Raw genomic sequence first — 12946 nt, forward strand, 5'->3', positions numbered from 1 at the left:
AATGGAGCAGTCTGGGGTCCGGGATGTTTAGCTCACAGAGCATTGTCTAGACTGGATACAATTGTATCACTTCTCAGCTGAGAGCAGGACTAGCTATGTACAATGTATCAGTCTGGAGTCCAGGGTGTTCAGCTCACAGAGCATTGTCTAGACTGGATACAATTGTATCACTTCTCAGCTGAGAGCAGGACGAGCTATGTACAATGTATCAGTCTGGAGTCCAGGGTGTTCAGCTCACAGAGCATTGTCTAGACTGGATACAATTGTATCACTTCTCAGCTGAGAGCAGGACTAGCTATGTACAATGTATCAGTCTGGAGTCCAGGGTGTTCAGCTCACAGAGCATTGTCTAGACTGGATACAATTGTATCACTTCTCAGCTGAGAGCAGGACGAGCTATATACAATGTATCAGTCTGGAGTCCAGGATGTTTTGCTCACAGAGCATTGTCTAGACTGGATACAATTGTATCACTTCTCAGCTGAGAGCAGGACGAGCTATGTACAATGTATCAGTCTGGAGTCCAGGATGTTTAGCTCACAGAGCATTGTCTAGACTGGATACAATTGTATCACTTCTCAGCTGAGAGCAGGACGAGCTATGTACAATGTATCAGTCTGGGGTCCAGGATGTTTAGCTCACAGAGCATTGTCTAGACTGGATACAATTGTATCACTTCTCAGCTGAGAGCAGGACGAGCTATGTTCAATGTATCAGTCTGGAGTCCAGGATGTTCAGCTCACAGAGCATTGTCTATACTGGATACAATTGTATCACTTCTCAGCTGGGAGCAGGACTAGCTATGTACAATGTATCAGTATGGAGTCTGGCATGTTTAGCTCACAGAGCATTGTCTAGAGCTGAGAGCAGGACTAGCTATGTACAATGTATCAGTCTGGAGTCCAGGATGTTTAGCTCACAGAGCATTGTCTAGACTGGATACAATTGTATCACTTCTCAGCTGAGAGCAGGACGAGCTATGTTCAATGTATCAGTCTGGAGTCCAGGATGTTTAGCTCACAGAGCATTGTCTAGACTGGATACAATTGTATCACTTCTCAGCTGAGAGCAGGACTAGCTATGGACAATGTATCAGTCTGGAGTCCAGGATATTTAGCTCACAGAGCATTGTCTAGACTTTATACAAATGCCTGTAATTCCTAATAGGATAATGCTATATTTTTTTGTAAACCCTCAAATTAAAGCTGAATGTTTCCTTTCCACATATATTGATGGCTTTCACTTTGTCATATACAGAGAGGAAGTTGTGACAATTTTGAAGCTGTCCACGTGCTTGTATACATATCCCCGCCTCTCCTCAGCACTACCAATAGATTACACCGGAGCTGTCATGGCTATGTCTTATATGTTGTGTACACATGGTTCTGTCTTATATGTTGTGTACACATGGTTCTGTCTTATATGTTGTGTACACATGGCTATGTCTTATATGTTGTGTACACATGGTTCTGTCTTATATGTTGTGTACACATGGCTATGTCTTATATGTTGTGTACACATGGCTCTGTCTTATATGTTGTGTACACATGGTTCTGTGTTATATGTTGTGTACACATGGCTCTTTCTTATATGTTGTGTACACATGGCTCTGTCTTATATGTTGTGTACACATGGCTATGTCTTATATGTTGTGTACACATGGTTCTGTCTTATATGTTGTGTACACATGGTTCTGTCTTATATGTTGTGTACACATGGTTCTGTCTTATATGTTGTGTACACATGGTTCTGTCTTATATGTTGTGTACACATGGTTCTGTCTTATATGTTGTGTACACATGGTTCTGTCTTATATGTTGTGTACACATGGTTCTGTCTTATATGTTGTGTACACATGGTTCTGTCTTATATGTTGTGTACACATGGTTCTGTCATATGTTGTGTACACATGGCTCTGTCTTATATGTTGTGTACACATGGTTCTGTCTTATATGTTGTGTACACATGGCTCTGTCTTATATGTTGTGTACACATGGTTCTGTCTTATATGTTGTGTACACATGGCTCTGTCTTATATGTTGTGTACACATGGCTCTGTCTTATATGTTGTGTACACATGGCTCTGTGTTATATGTTGTGTACACATGGATCTGTCTTATATGTTGTGTACACATGGCTCTGTCTTATATGTTGTGTACACATGGTTCTGTCTTATATGTTGTGTACACATGGTTCTGTCTTATATGTTGTGTACACATGGTTCTGTCTTATATGTTGTGTACACATGGTTCTGTCATATGTTGTGTACACATGGCTCTGTCTTATATGTTGTGTACACATGGTTCTGTCTTATATGTTGTGTACACATGGTTCTGTCTTATATGTTGTGTACACATGGCTCTGTCTTATATGTTGTGTACACATGGCTCTGTCTTATATGTTGTGTACACATGGTTCTGTCTTATATGTTGTGTACACATGGTTCTGTCTTATATGTTGTGTACACATGGTTCTGTCTTATATGTTGTGTACACATGGCTCTGTGTTATATGTTGTGTACACATGGTTCTGTCTTATATGTTGTGTACACATGGCTCTGTCTTATATGTTGTGTACACATGGCTCTGTCTTATATGTTGTGTACACATGGTTCTGTCTTATATGTTGTGTACACATGGTTCTGTCTTATATGTTGTGTACACATGGTTCTGTCTTATATGTTGTGTACACATGGCTCTGTCTTATATGTTGTGTACACATGGCTCTGTCTTATATGTTGTGTACACATGGTTCTGTCTTATATGTTGTGTACACATGGTTCTGTCTTATATGTTGTGTACACATGGCTCTGTCTTATATGTTGTGTACACATGGCTCTGTCTTATATGTTGTGTACACATGGCTCTGTGTTATATGTTGTGTACACATGGTTCTGTCTTATATGTTGTGTACACATGGTTCTGTCTTATATGTTGTGTACACATGGCTCTGTGTTATATGTTGTGTACACATGGCTCTGTCTTATATGTTGTGTACACATGGCTCTGTCTTATATGTTGTGTACACATGGCTCTGTGTTATATGTTGTGTACACATGGCTCTGTGTTATATGTTGTGTACACATGGCTCTGTCTTATACGTTGTGTCTTATGACAGGATTCAGTAACTTATTTACACCCTCAAGGCTAGAAAACAAATTTGGGAGTTTCCCTGTAAGACGCAGACGTTACGGATAATAAGGCGTGTGCATAACAGGTGCGCAACCCAGGGTGAGGCCTCGCCAGGATTAGTAGGTGTACAGTGAATATAGAATAGAATACATAAGATCCATAACCCTCACTTACCTTCTCCATCTATCCCTGTATTCTCCATTACTCACAAGGTGCTAAGTAAACCCGCTGCTTGTACCTCAGTTATAATATTTTATCTATAAGTTGTCATACACCCTTCTCCCATTGTATTGAATACAATATGTCTTTGTCTTATAGAAGACTATGGCTTCAGATAATGGAGGAAATGGTCAGCCAGATGACCTGTGGAGTGATCTATACCAGAGAAGAACTTGTGATTTATTCTATAAGAGAGGAGAACTTGTTCTTTAGGCTATAGGAGAGGAGAACCTGTGATTTAGGCTGTAAGAGAGGAGAACCTGTGATTTATCCTATAAGAGGGGAGAACCTGTGATTTATCCTATAAGAGGGGAGAACCTATGGTTTTTATTGAGTGTATTTTGGTATATATTGAGCTGTCCTCAGGGGTAAGCTCTTCTAGTTAAGACTATCCTAGAGAAGTACCTGTGGTTCAGACTGTCCCTGAGAAGTACCTGTGCTTCAGACTATCCCAGAGAAGGACCTGTGCTTCAAACTATCCCTGAGGAGGACCTGTGCTTCAGACTATCCCAGAGGAGGACCTGTGCTTCAGACTATCCCAGAGAAGTACCTGTTGTTCAGGCTATTCCAGAGGAGGATTTGTGGTTCAGGCTATTCCAGAGGAGAGGACCTGTGGTTCAGGCTATTCCAGAGGAGAGGACCTGTGCTTCAGACTATCCCAGAGGAGGACCTGTGGTTCAGGCTATCCCAGAGGAGGACCTGAAGTTCAGGTTATCCCAGAGTAGGACCTGTGGTTCAGGTTATCCCAGAGGAGGACCTGTGGTTCAGACTATCCCAAGAGGAGGACCTGTTCTTCAGACTATCCCAGAGGAGGACCTGTATTTCAGACTATCCCAGAGGAGGACCTGTGGTTCAAGCTATTCCAGAGGAGGACCTGTGCTTCATACTATCCCAGAGGAGGACCTGTGCTTCAGACTATCCCAGAGGAGGACCTGTGCTTCAGGCTATCCCAGAGGAGGACCTGTGGTTCAGGCTATTCCAGAGGAGGACCTGTGGTTCAGGCTATTCCAGAGGAGGACGTGATTCAGGCTATTCCAGAGGAGGACCTGTGGTTCAGGCTATCCCAGAGGAGGATCTGTGCTTCACACTATCCCAGAGAAGGACCTGTGGTTCAGGCTATTCCAGAGGAGGACCTGTGGTTCAGGCTATCCCAGAGGAGGACCTGTGGTTCACACTATCCCAGAGGAGGACCTGTGCTTCAGACTATCCCAGAGGAGGACCTGTGCTTTAGACTATCCCAGAGGAGGACCTGTGCTTCAGACTATCCCAGAGGAGGACCTGTGCTTCAGACTATCCCAGAGGAGGACCTGTGTTTCAGACTATCCCAGAGGAGGACCTGTGCTTCAAACTATTCCAGAGGAGGACCTGTGGTTCAGGCTATCCCATAGGAGGACCTGTGGTTCAGGCTATCCCATAGGAGGACCTGTGGTTCAGGCTATCCCATAGGAGGACCTGTGGTTCAGGCTATCCCAGAGGAGGACCTGTGCTTCAAACTATTCCAGAGGAGGACCTGTGGTTCAGGCTATCCCAGAGGAGGACCTGTGGTTCAGGCTATCCCAGAGGAGGACCTGTGGTTCAGGCTATCCCAGAGGAGGACCTGTGGTTCAGGCTATCCCAGAGGAGGACCTGTGCTTTAGACTATCCCAGAGGAGGACCTGTGCTTTAGACTATCCCAGAGGAGGACCTGTGGTTCAGACTATCCCAGAGGAGGACCTGTTGTTCAGACTATCCCAGGGAAGGACCTGTGCTTCAGGCTATCCCAGAGGAGGACTTGTGCTTCAGACTATCCCAGAGGAGGACCTGTGCTTCAGACTATCCCAGAGGAGGACCTGTGGTTCAGGCTATCCCAGAGAAGGACCTGTGGTTCAGGCTATCCGAGAGGAGGACCTGTGGTTCAGGCTATCCCAGAGGAGGACCTGTGGTTCAGGCTATCCCAGAGGAGGACCTGTGGTTCAGGCTATCCCAGAGGAGGACCTGTGCTTTAGACTATCCCAGAGGAGGACCTGTGGTTCAGACTATCCCAGGGAAGGACCTGTGGTTCAGGCTATCCCAGAGGAGGACCTGTGCTTCAGACTATCCCAGAGGAGGACCTGTGCTTCAGACTATCCCAGAGGAGGACCTGTGCCTCAGACTATCCCAGAGGAGGACCTGTGCTTCAGACTATCCCAGAGGAGGACCTGTGCTTCAGACTATCCCAGAGGAGGACCTGTGCTTCAGACTATCCCAGAGAAGGACCTGTGCTTCAGACTATCCCAGATGAGGACCTGTGGATCATTCTGTCCCCGAGGGAGACTCATGGCTCAATCTATACTAGAGGAGGACATGTGGTTCAGACTTTCTCAGATAAGGACCTGTGGATCGCTGTGAAGTCCTTTGTAGTGACCCAGGAGAGGACCTGAGAGCTGAACTGGCCTGGCAAGTTCAGGTAGTTGAGGAAGTTGAAGTAGCCCAACATAAGGATGAGCATGGACTTGAAGAGGTCCAGAGGACTGCTCTGGTTTATCAGAGGACCAGGAGACCGAATCTTTCCAATGGAGAACCAGAGGATCACGGTGACCCAACAAGAGATTAAGGCTGAATATTTAGGACTAGAAAATTGAAGTCAGACCGGCCCAACACAGAACCAGAGGGATTGACTGGCCGAGCAGAGAACCAAAGCATTTGACTGTCCCATAGGAAGATTATATTACTGTCCTGGCCAAACTGTAGAACATAGGACTGAACCGGACATCTAGAGCCTAGATTCAGCCTGTGGTATGTGCACCCCGGGGTACACATCGTGCTTCCACAGGTACTTGCATTGTTCTCCTTCAATTTCAGTAGATCAGCAGAATGTATGATGTAGCCTGGGGGGTACTTTGATGTATATTATTATTTTTATATGGTTTGTATTGGAGGTACTTGGCTTAGTAGACAACAATAGAGCTCGTGAGATCAGAAGAAGCACCATGTAAAGCAGATATTTGTCTGGAAGACTTTTATTATTCCTGAGAATCATTTTAGTTAATGGGTCAAGATTCCCCCTCCGACCCTGCTCGCCCTTTACTATCATTACGGAATAGTTACATCATATTGTTTTACAATAAAGATACGATCATGGGAAGTTATTATATGTGACTCATTTGTGCTGCCCCAAGATTGAATATTACTAGAAGATATGTCTAGGAATACGGTCCCTGAAGGTTATTACATATGGTGCTGAAGTCTCTCCAGGACTCAGCAATTAGGACCGATAGTTATGAGGTCACAGTGATGTCTGCTGAGGGTTATGAGGTCACAGTGATGTCTGCTGAGGGTTATGAGGTCACAGTGATGTCTGCTGATGGTTATGAGGTCAAAGTGATGTCTGCTGAGGGTTATGAGGTCATGGTGATGTCTGCTGATGGATATGAGGTCATGGTGATGTCTGCTGATGGTTATGAGGTCACAGTGATGTCTGCTGAGGGTTATGAGATCACAGTGATGTCTGCTGATGGTTATGAGGTCAGGTTGATGTCTGCCGATGGTTGTGAGATCACAGTGATGTCTGCTGAGGGTTATGAGGTCACAGTGATGTCTGCTGAGGGTTATGAGGTCACAGTGATGTCTGCTGAGGGTTATGAGGTCACAGTGATGTCTGCTGATGGTTATGAGGTCAAAGTGATGTCTGCTGAGGGTTATGAGGTCATGGTGATGTCTGCTGATGGATATGAGGTCATGGTGATGTCTGCTGATGGTTATGAGGTCACAGTGATGTCTGCTGAGGGTTATGAGATCACAGTGATGTCTGCTGATGGTTATGAGGTCAGGTTGATGTCTGCCGATGGTTGTGAGATCACAGTGATGTCTGCTGAGGGTTATGAGGTCACAGTGATGTCTGCTGAGGGTTATGAGGTCACAGTGATGTCTGCTGATGGTTATGAGGTCATGGTGATGTCTGCTGAGGGTTATGAGGTCACAGTGATGTCTGCTGATGGTTATGAGGTCACAGTGATGTCTGCTGATGGATATGAGGTCACAGTGATGTCTGCTGAGGGTTATGAGATCACAGTGATGTCTGCTGAGGGTTATGAGGTCACAGTGATGTCTGCTGAGGGTTATGAGGTCACAGTGATGTCTGCTTAGAGTTATGAGGTCACAGTGATGTCTGCTGAGGGTTATGAGGTTGCAGTGATGTCTGGTGTTGGTTATGAGGTCACAGTGATGTCTGCTGAGGGTTATGAGGTCATGGTGATGTCTGCTGAGGGTTATGAGGTCACAGTGATGTCTGCTGAGGGTTATGAGGTCACAGTTATGTCTGCTGATAGTTATGAAGTCGCAGTGATGTCTGCTGATGGTTATGAGGTCAAAGTGATGTCTGCTGAGGGTTATGAGGTCATGGTGATGTCTGCTGATGGTTATGAGGTCACAGTGATGTCTGCTGAGGGTTATGAGATCACAGTGATGTCTGCTGATGGTTATGAGGTCAGGTTGATGTCTGCCGATGGTTGTGAGATCACAGTGATGTCTGCTGAGGGTTATGAGGTCACAGTGATGTCTGCTGAGGGTTATGAGGTCACAGTTATGTCTGCTTAGGGTTATGAGGTCACAGTGATGTCTGCTGAGGGTTATGAGGTCACAGTGATGTCTGCTGATGGTTATGAGGTCAGGTTGATGTCTGCCGATGGTTGTGAGATCACAGTGATGTCTGCTGAGGGTTATGAGGTCACAGTGATGTCTGCTGAGGGTTATGAGGTCACAGTGATGTCTGCTTAGAGTTATGAGGTCACAGTGATGTCTGCTGAGGGTTATGAGGTTGCAGTGATGTCTGGTGTTGGTTATGAGGTCACAGTGATGTCTGCTGAGGGTTATGAGGTCATGGTGATGTCTGCTGAGGGTTATGAGGTCACAGTGATGTCTGCTGAGGGTTATGAGGTCACAGTGATGTCTGCTGAGGGTTATGAGGTCACAGTTATGTCTGCTGATAGTTATGAAGTCGCAGTGATGTCTGCTGAGGGTTATGAGGTCACAGTGATGTCTGCTGAGGGTTATGAGGTCACAGTTATGTCTGCTGATAGTTATGAAGTCGCAGTGATGTCTGCTGATGGTTATGAGGTCAAAGTGATGTCTGCTGAGGGTTATGAGGTCACAGTGATGTCTGCTGAGGGTTATGAGGTCACAGTGATGTCTGCTTAGAGTTATGAGGTCACAGTGATGTCTGCTGAGGGTTATGAGGTTGCAGTGATGTCTGGTGTTGGTTATGAGGTCACAGTGATGTCTGCTGAGGGTTATGAGGTCATGGTGATGTCTGCTGAGGGTTATGAGGTCACAGTGATGTCTGCTGAGGGTTATGAGGTCACAGTGATGTCTGCTGAGGGTTATGAGGTCACAGTTATGTCTGCTGATAGTTATGAAGTCGCAGTGATGTCTGCTGAGGGTTATGAGGTCACAGTTATGTCTGCTGATAGTTATGAAGTCACAGTGATGTCTGCTGAGGGTTATGAGGTCACAGTGATGTCTGCTTAGGGTTATGAGGTCACAGTGATGTCTGCTGAGGGTTATCAGGTTGCAGTGATGTCTGGTGATGGTTATGAGGTCATAGTGATGTCTGCTGAGGGTTATGAGGTTGCAGTGATGTCTGGTGATGGTTATGAGATCACAGTGATGTCTGCTGATGGTTATGAGGTCATGGTGATGTCTGCTGAGGGTTATGAGGTCACAGTGATGTCTGCTGAGGGTTATAAGGTCACAGTGATGTCTGCTGAGGGTTATGAGGTCACAGTTATGTCTGTTGATGGTTATGAGGTCAGTGATATCTGCTGATGGTAATGAGATCACAGTGATTTCTGCTGATGGTTATGAGGTCACAGTGATGTCTGCTGATAGTTATGAAGTCGCAGTGATGTCTGCTGAGGGTTAGGAGGTCACAGTGTTGTCTGTTGATGGTTATAAGGTCAGTGATATCTGCTGATGGTTATGAGATCACAGTGATGTCTGCTGATGGTTATGGGGTCAGTGATGTCTGCTGAGGGTTATGAGGTCACAGTGATGTCTGCTGAGGGTTATGTGGTCATGATGATGTCTGCTGAGGGTTATGAGGTCATGGTGATGTCTGCTGATGGTTATGAGGTCAAAGTGATGTCTGCTGAGGGTTATGAGGTCATGGTGATGTCTGCTGATGGTTATGAGGTCATGGTGATGTCTGCTGATGGTTATGAGGTCATGGTGATGTCTGCTGAGGGTTATGAGGTCATGGTGATGTCTGCTGATGGTTATGAGGTCAAAGTGATGTCTGCTGAGGGTTATGAGGTCATGGTGAGGTCATGGTGATGTCTGCTGATGGTTATGAGGTCACGGTGATGTCTGCTGATGGTTATGAGGTCACGGTGATGTCTGCTGATGGTTATGAGGTCACGGTGATGTCTGCTGATGGTTATGAGGTCATGGTGATGTTTCATATTGGTCTTGAGGCTATGATGATGTTTGATAGTGGTCTTAAGGTTGGGGTGATATTTTATAGTGGTCTTGAGGTTACGGTGATGTCGTGTGGTTTTGAGGTGATGAGTGTTAATGGTTAGAAGGTAATGGTCATGTCTGGTGGATGGTTATGAGGACATGGGGTGATGTCTAGTGATGTCAAGATGATTTCTTATAATGGTTATGAGGCCATGACGGTGTATGGTCATAGTTATACAGGGATGGGGATTTTTTTGGTGTTGGTTTTGAGTTCTTGAGTGGTCTTGAGGTTATGGTGAGGTTTTATAGCGGTCTTTAGGTTATGGTGATGTTTGGTGATGGTCTTGAGATGATAGTGATATATGTTGACGGCCATGGGGGTCATGGAGATGTTTTATAGCAGTCTTGAGGTGTTGAGTGTTGATGTTTAGGAGGTGATGGTCATGTCTGGTGGATGGTGTTATGAGGCTATAGAGATATCTTTGGATGGTCATAGGGGATATTTGTGGCTCATGTGGGAATACCTCATAGAAACACAGAATGTGTCGGCAGATAAGAACCATTTGGCCTATCTAGTCTGCCCGATAGTCTGAATAGTCCTAGTCCCTACCTTATATGAAGGATAGCCTTATACCTATCCCTACCTTATATGAAGGATAGCCTTATAACTATGTCTATCTTATATGAAGGATAGTCTTATACCTATCCCTACCTTATATGAAGGATAGCTTTATAACTATGTCTATCTTATATGAAGGATAGTCTTATACCTATCCCTACCTTATATGAAGGATAGCCTTATACCTATCCCTACCTTATATGAAGGATAGCCTTATACCTATCTCTATCTTATATGAAGGATAGCCTTATACCTATCCCTACCTTATATGAAGGATAGCCTTATACCTATCTCTATCTTATATGAAGGATAGCCTTATAACTATGTCTATCTTATATGAAGGATAGTCTTATACCTATCCCTACCTTATATGAAGGAGAGCCTTATACCTATCCCTACCTTATATGAAGGATAGTCTTATACCTATCCCTACCTTATATGAAGGATAGCCTTATACCTATCCCTACCTTATGTGAAGGATAGCCTTATACCTATCCCTACCTTATATGAAGGATAGCCTTATACCTATCCCTACCTTATATGAAGGATAGCCTTATAACTATGTCTATCTTATATGAAGGATAAGCAGTGATGTAGCAGTGCTGAATATGTCAGGTATTGTTTTAGGTTGTATTGTTTGTACATTGTGTTGAAAGATGAGCAAATTCTACTAGGTTTACGCTCCGTCTTATGTAACACCACATATTATACATTGTGAGTTCACCACAAGTTGTCCCAGCTCTGCTACATCTGTATAGCATGACACATGCTACGCCACAGCTACACTCTCCTATGAATAGTGCTTTCTCCTGGCAGCCGAGAGGTTACAGTAAAGGGAAAATGTAAAGACAAATAGTGTAGGTGGTGGGTGGAGGAGACGGCCAGATGTTTGACACTGCGGCCAAATTCACCGCAGGGCTCACCAGCGCCGTAAACCCTCTCCATTCACCGGCACATGTGTTTCCCATTATCCAGATATTTACACGTCACCTGCCAATACCGCTCTGTGCTGGGAGAATAAAGGGGGCTTCAGCACCGAGCGGGTGACTGGTCCACGGTTATATTATCCCCCCCCCCCATCTCACAGACTTACCGCACCAGACCCATCCCTCAATATAAGGGGGCGCTCTACATGACTGTACTGTATAACCACCTCCTATTCCAGCCAATTTATCTTAGTCCACATCCTGCTCTGTGCCTTCTCTCTGCCACTTCCTTTATCTTCTTCTGTCCCCTCTATGTTCTCTTTTTCTCTATATCCCCTACATGTCCCTTCTGACTTCTCCCAATTTTTCTGTACTTCTGTCCGTTCTGTCTTCTGATTTCCCTATAGTTTTTTCTCTGTCCCTTCTGTTGTCTCGTTTCTCTATAGATATGTCTCTGTCCTCTCTGAGCTTCTGTCTTTGTCCTCTCTGAGCTTCTGTCTTTGTCCTCTCTGAGCTCCTGTCTCTGTCCTCTCTGAGCTTCTGTCTCTGTCCTCTCTGAGCTTCTGTCTTTGTCCTCTCTGAGCTCCTGTCTCTGTCCTCTCTGAGCTCCTGTCTCTGTTCTCTCTGAGCTCATGTCTCTGATCTCTCTGAGCTCCTGACTCTGTCCTCTCTGAGCTCCTGTCTCTGTCCTCTCTGAGCTCCTGTCTCTGTCCTCTCTGAGCTCCTGTCTCTGTTCTCTCTGAGCTCCTGTCTCTGTCCTCTCTGAGCTTCTGTCTCTGTTCTCTCTGAGCTCCTGACTCTGTCCTCTCTGAGCTCCTGTCTCTGTCCTCTCTGAGCTTCTGTCTTTGTCCTCTCTGAGCTCCTGTCTCTGTCTTCTCTGAGCTCCTGTCTCTGTCCTCTCTGAGCTTCTGTCTTTGTCCTCTCTGAGCTCCTGTCTCTGTCCTCTCTGAGCTCCTGTCTCTGTCCTCTCTGAGCTCCTGTCTCTGTCCTCTCTGAGCTTCTGTCTCTGTTCTCTCTGAGCTCCTGTCTCTGATCTCTCTGAGCTCATGACTCTGTCCTCTCTGAGCTCCTGTCTCTGTCCTCTCTGAGCTCCTGTCTCTGTCCTCTCTGAGCTCCTGTCTCTGTTCTCTCTGAGCTCCTGTCTCTGTCCTCTCTGAGCTTCTGTCTCTGTTCTCTCTGAGCTCCTGACTCTGTCCTCTCTGAGCTCCTGTCTCTGTCCTCTCTGAGCTCCTGTCTCTGTCCTCTCTGAGCTCCTGTCTCTGTTCTCTCTGAGCTCCTGTCTCTGTTCTCTCTGAGCTCCTGTCTCTTTTCTCTCTGAGCTCCTGACTCTGTCCTCTCTGAGCTCCTGTCTCTGTCCTCTCAGAGCTTCTGTCTCTGTCCTCTCGGAGCTCCTGTCTCTGTCCTCTCTGAGCTCCTGTCTCTGTCCTCTCTGAGCTCCTGTCTCTGTCCTCTCTGAGCTCCTGACTCTGTCCTCTCTGAGCTCCTGACTCTGTCCTCTCTGAGCTCCTGTCTCTGTCCTCTCTGAGCTCCTGTCTCTGTCCTCTCTGAGCTCCTGACTCTGTCCTCTCTGAGCTCCTGTCTCTGTCCTCTCTGAGCTCCTGTCTCTGTCCTCTCTGAGCTCCTGTCTCTGTCCTCTC

At 45.8% G+C, this 12946-nt stretch overlaps 1 protein-coding gene across 3 annotated transcripts in view; it reads left to right on the plus strand.

Moving 5' to 3' along the window:
• DNMT3A (DNA methyltransferase 3 alpha) overlaps window positions 1-12946 on the plus strand; it is a 285392-nt gene that overhangs the window by 21544 nt on the left and 250902 nt on the right. The window lies entirely within an intron of this gene.

This window comes from Hyla sarda, unplaced genomic scaffold, assembly GCF_029499605.1.
Source record: "Hyla sarda isolate aHylSar1 unplaced genomic scaffold, aHylSar1.hap1 scaffold_126, whole genome shotgun sequence".
Taxonomy (NCBI): Eukaryota; Metazoa; Chordata; class Amphibia; order Anura; family Hylidae; genus Hyla; species Hyla sarda.